The sequence below is a fragment of the Triplophysa rosa genome, linkage group LG15 (genome assembly GCF_024868665.1).
Source record: "Triplophysa rosa linkage group LG15, Trosa_1v2, whole genome shotgun sequence".
Taxonomy (NCBI): domain Eukaryota; kingdom Metazoa; phylum Chordata; class Actinopteri; order Cypriniformes; family Nemacheilidae; genus Triplophysa; species Triplophysa rosa.
The window spans coordinates 15,459,524-15,465,468 of NC_079904.1; the positions used below are offsets into that span (position 1 = coordinate 15,459,524).

General features: G+C 51.5%; 1 long non-coding RNA gene across 2 annotated transcripts in view; it reads right to left on the reverse strand.

The window, feature by feature from the left end:
• LOC130566227 (uncharacterized) overlaps positions 1 to 5,454 on the reverse strand; it is a 48,494-nt gene extending 43,040 nt beyond the window's left edge. For both annotated transcript variants that reach the window (XR_008964443.1, XR_008964444.1), the window contains exons 1-2: positions 5,418 to 5,454; positions 4,169 to 4,265 (exon numbers count right to left, since the gene is read on the reverse strand). This is a non-coding gene — a long non-coding RNA (uncharacterized LOC130566227). The remainder of the gene's footprint in view (positions 1 to 4,168; positions 4,266 to 5,417) is intronic.
• Between the last annotated feature and the right edge of the window lie 491 nt (positions 5,455 to 5,945).

Below are 5,945 nucleotides of genomic sequence, written 5' to 3' on the forward strand. Positions count from 1 at the left end.
CCTCCCTAGGGGACCTCCCCCGGCAAGGAATCCGTACTGCTAGCCATCGAACCACCCCCCGGGGGGTCGATGAAAAAGATCGTACCTTTAGTCCCCGTCTCATTTCTGGGAGCCTGTCCGGCTTCCCAGACTGTCAGGCAGGCTAGGGAAGACGATCCGTCTCGGCTACGCGATCCAGTCGCCTCACGCCTGCCAAGTTCAGCATCCGATATACCTCAGTCAGAGGCTAGGATGTTCCCGTACTTCGGGCCGAGGCCGCCACCCTTCTGGTGAAGGGAGTGATTGAGCCCGTCTCACCAGCCGAGATGTTCAGCGGGTTTTACAGCCTGTACTTCATTGTCCCCAAGAAAGGCGGTGGGTTGCGCCCTATCTTGGGTCTGTGTGTTCTGAACAGGCACCTACACAGTAGCTGCCTTTCAGGTTGATCACGCAGAAGCGCATCCTGACGTCCATCAGGTGTCAGGACTGGTTCATGGTAATCGACCTGAAGGACGCGTACTTCATGTCTCGATCCTCCCTCGACATCGGCCTTTCCGACGGTTCGTGTCCGAGGGACGGGCATATCAGTACAGGGTCCTCCCCTTCGGTCTGTCCCTGTCTCCACGAGTCTTTACGAAGGTCGTGGAAGCCGCCCTCCTTCCCCTTAGGGTAGTAGGTGTGCGGGTACTAAAGTATGTCGACGACTGGCTCAGTTTGGCGCACTCTCGAGATCTGTTGTGTACACACAGGGACCTGGTGCTCCGGCACCTAGATCGGTGGGGCTACAGGTCAACTGAGAAGAGCAAGCTCTCCCCGGTGCAGAGCGTCCTCTTTCTCGGTAGGGAACTCGACTCTGTCCTCATGAGCAGCCCTGCTCACCCCCCGCGGGGGGCGCGAGACCCGCGACGAGGAAGCGCACCCACGCGGCCTCCCAGAGGCAGTGCGACTGACTATAGAGCGCACCCGATCAGTGTTGAACTGCCTGAAGCTTTCAGACAGTCAGCGGTCCCCCTGAAACAATTTCAGAGGCTCCTGGGATACATGGCTACCTCGGCGGGGGTGGTCCCCCTCGGGTCGATGCACATATGACCGCTCCAACACTGTCTACAGAGTCAAGTTCCTTGGAGAGCGTGGCACACCGGCAGCAGGCGTATGGTCACACGCTTTCTGCCGACACACCCTAACCCCCTGGTCTCCATGACCTTCTTGGGGTTGGGGTGCCGTGTGCAAACGGGCAAGCAGTGTCGGGGCGGTGGACGGGCCCCCGCCTGCGTTGGCATTTCAACTGCCTAGAGTTGTTGGTTGTGCTACTTGCATTGAGGAGGCTACTACCTCTCATGCAGGGCAGGCACGTGCTGGTCCGGTCGGACAGCACAGCTGCTGTGGCGTATATCATTGGATTTGCTCACGGCAGCTAAACATGACTCGCCCGGCGCCTCCTCCTTTGGAGTCAGCAGGTGATCAGTTCCCTGCGAGCCACACACATCCCAGGTGTCCTGAACCAGACAGCCGATGCGCTTTCTCGTCAGTCGACGCCTCGCGGGTAGTGGCGACTCCATCCCCGCGCAGCCAGCTCATTTGGGAGAGGTTCAGCCTCTTCTCGTCCTGGTGCTCTTCTCGGTGAGAAGACCCGCGGAGTTGCTCGGTCGGGTACGAGCTGTCCCGTCCTCAAGAGAGACTGGGGAGTAACCTCTCCCCCTCCACACTGGGAATGTATGTAGCCGCTACGGCCGCTCATCATGACCCAAGTGCTGGGTAGCCTCTGGGACAGCACGACCTGGTCATTAGGTTCCTAAGGGGCGCGAGAGGGTGACCACCTTACCCGCGCTCCGTACCCTCTTGCGACCTAGGTGGCGGGCCTCAAGAGGCCCCGCCCCCTTCGAGCCTCTCGGGGTTGCCGCTCTTTCTCAGTCTTGATAAAGACGGCTTTCCGCAGGGCGCTCACCTCCAAGAGGGTAGGGGATCTACAAGCACCCTCCGTGTCCACAGATTGCCTAGAACTCGGGGCCGGGATTCTCACGTTATCTTGAGACCCCGCCCCGGCTACGTGCCCAAGGTTCCCACCACTCTCCCGAGAGACCAGGTGGTGAACCTGCAGGCGCTCCCCACCGGGGAGGAAGACCCAACCTATCCGTGTTGTGTCCAGTACGCGCACGGCGCCTCTACTTGGACCGCACGCAGAGCCCAGAAGCTCTGAGCAGCTCTTTGTCTGTTTCGGAGGTCAGCAGAAGGGAGGGCTGTCTCCAAACAGAGGCTGGCGCACTGGATCGTGGATGCCCTCGTTAGGGCATACCGATCTCTATTCGCCCCTGCCCGTTGGGAGTGAGGCACACCCCTCATGGGCACTGGCTCAGGGCGCCTCTCTGGCAGACATCTGCAGAGCTGCGGGTTGGGCTATGCCCAACAACTCCGTGAGGTTCTAATACCTACGCGCGGAACCGGTGTCAGCCCGCATCCTGGCAAGGTGTGGGACCGGCAGCCGGTAGGGCATACGCCTGCGGAAGCCCTTCCCCCTCCGGGGGGAGCAGTGGCGATCCCGCCTCACTTCTTTCCCCTCGGGTAAAGAACAGGCATTCCATCCATCACTAAGCACCCTTCCAGGGGACAGGCTGGGCAGAGCAGCCCTGCCCCTTTAGGCCGGGGAACAGTTGAGTTATCTCCCACATAGCTCTAACCGGACCTAGTGCTCCAGACGTGGTAACCCCCCCTCCGTGGGCTGTTCCGTCTGATGTATCCTCATGAATGGTTCCCACCTTGGCAACCCATGACCTCCCCAGGTGGACTCCCACCTTGCGGTTAACTCCTGCAGTCCGCACATTCCTCCCATGAGTTCTCCCCTGATGGTGAGACCATGTGGTGTCTCCACTAATTCCTCCCTACGGTAGGTAGTGGCCTCTGCAGCGTTTTTCCCCCCCAGGGGGGAATAATGCTTACCCAGTGGCCCGTACGGTGCCGGGCGGCTTCTCGCCATTTAGAGAATCAGGCCTCCGCCCGTGACGGCCGGCGTTAGGGGGCTTCCCAACTTTTTGTGGAAAGCTCTGGGTCCCCCTTCCTCTCCACTGGAAGGTCATAATTTCGCGTTAGCGTGTTCGTCTGACTCGCCCAGGCCAGTCAACGTCGCTCCGCAGAGATTGTGACGCGGCTCAGTGCTGTGGCGTTTTCCATAGGAACCCCATTCTGTCGGTTCGACACAACGTCGAGAGACCGACAGAAAGGGAACGTCTTGGTTACGGATGTAACCTCGGTTCCCTGATGGAGGGAACGAGACGTTGTGTCCCTCATGCCACAACACTGGCCGCCCACCCCAGCGGTCGGGGGAGGATGCTTTAGGCTCCTCAAACAAAAGGTGAATGAATGAGCACGCCGGCTTCCCTCTTATACCCGGACATCCGGGGAGGAGCCCGGCATGCAAATTTCATTCGCCAATTTTCATTGGCCTTTTCTAAATACTCAGAAGATGATAGGTTCTCAAGACAAACCCCATTCTGTCGGTTCGACACAACGTCTCGTTCCCTCCATCAGGGAACCGAGGTTACATCCGTAACCAAGACATTTTTATTAAGGCTTCAATGAGATGACTGACCTGGTTAATGGCACAAAGACTATTCTAGTGGAGGTAGGGGTTGTCTCTGTATGCGAAAGAAATCAGTGCAGATGTTATGCATTCTGTTATAAAAGCAAGCCATTTTGTTAAGTGTAATTCTTTTGTTTTCAGCTTTTCTGTGCAGAACACACCGCTATTTTATAATTCTGAGCTCCGTTGTCTTTCTCGTGGATCAGCATTGTCGTGGCTGTTACACAAAAATCCACAAGGTTTTTTCTGCAGAGTATCATATCAGACTAAGGAGAGCAACATTCAACGAGTCTGCGTTATTTTTAGGGCAATTTGTTTGACGTGCACCACCAGTAGGCTACACGGTGCGCGTTTCATTGATTTTAAACACGTACGATAGTTTTGTCAGAGTTTACAATGCAGAAGCGGTGTGGTGTCATTTGCCTGTCAAATTAGTGCTTTACAGCTTTAACAAATTTGAACAGAAGTTCAGAAATATATAAGAATGTACTTTATTTGCACGCAACTCCTTTCATGCGTACTCTGAACTTATCGGAAAGGAGACAGAGAATGCACTGATTCTTAACTTACAGTCTTGAAAGAAAGACATAGGTACTCATTTGATTTAGGCCCTACCAGTTTTTTATGATGCAGATGTAATGTTTCTTCTATCGCTTCTGCTGCCTGAATGGATGTTTTTGTCTGCACGCAGGTTAAAATTGCAGTTGTTTTACTGTAAAAAAAGGCAAAAAATCACATACACATACAGATTGTCACATACAGTAATGTCATGGTGAGTTCAGTAAGTTCAATCTGGCATTTTTCTTGGGGTTTTGTTCAATAAATGACAGAGTAAGTTCTGGCATGAAACTCTAGATGGCGCAGTCCTAAAGTCTAAACCAATCTGACATAATAATTACCACATGAAGCTGATTGGTTCCCTCCATATCAGCAGCCAATGAGCTTGCTGCTCTACGTTTAAATATTGGCTAGTGTTTGTTGTAGCAGCGCGCGCATTTCAGAAACCCTCCTCCTTCCCCAGTTCCACTGGCATAGAGCTGCTATAAGGTGATCACGTAAGCTATGGGGGTTTATTCATATGTTTATATGTGCAGCAGCAGCAGCAGCATTCCTTATATGCACACAGCAGCATGCTGTGGATGTATTGGCAGTAGCAAGTCTTCGTACTTGCTCCGCTGCAGCAGCAGCAGCCTAGCAGATCTATTCCGCCAATACCAAATACATTTATATGTCATGTACACAACCATGCCAAACTCTCCGAGAGATGTCATGACAGAACTTTTTGTAGTCAGGGACGACAATATGAATCTATAGAGTATTTGATTTTTTAAAATCATATCATAAGAATCATTCAGTGCAATTCAGTGTCACCCTGATATATCCTTGTTGCCCTTCCGAAACTTTGGATGTCCAAATTTGCTGTTTTGCAAGAAATAAAAAAAATAAAACACTCTACTCTTTAAATGATTAAATACTGTTTTGTCAAAGTTGACAAGTACTTTTTAATACTTTTTATTGGTTAGATTTTAATTGGTTATTGGTTATATATATAAAAATAAATATCACAAAACATGGAGATACAATTTAGAGAGACATCAGCGATATAAAAAATGAAAGTATGACCTTCAATTGGATTCAAAATCCAAGCTATATTTCATGGACGTATTTTATCTGTATTTGGTCTGTCACTTTAGTACAAGGCGGACTGCTTTTGATAAATGCACAGAGAGAGAGAGAGAGAGAGAGAGAGAGAGAGAGAGAGAGCACAAATAAGAAAGATGTTTCAGCAAACCACATTTACACAAAACACAAATCAATATCCCGGTCTTCCTGTCTGGCTAAAGCATGTGAACAAAGAACTAACCTTTAAAGTCCCAATCAGTCGCCACTCTCCCTTCCAGCCACAAAACTGCTCTGTCTTCTGGAGGAGAAATGCTTTGGTGACATTTTGAATGTGAACAAAGCCTTTTGTTCTTTGTGATTATGCAGTGTGCCTTTCTGTGCGAGTGTGTGCGTTTCGTTGCTGTCAGCAAGAGTCGGCTATAACAGGGGAAACGAAGTAAAACCCCAGAAAGCTCGGCTCACTCTCCTCTTCATGCTTGGCTAGTTAACACCTGACATTTGGTGTTGGAGGGGCAATCCCTGAGCACTCGTCACAGCGAGCGAGAGAGCCTGAGAGAAAGTAAGAATAAAAATATGGATCAATAGCATTTGTGAAATCTCCTCTGGTTCTGGCAAGAATGCAGATATCCTTTCCCACAAACCAGGAGAACAGAGGCAGAAAAGATCGTACTGCATGAGTGAGTTTACATCTTCACCAAACAAACCCCAACTGTGTTAGCATCAACAGAGTGCGACTGACCAACCGTCAGACAGACAAAGAGCAAGTGAG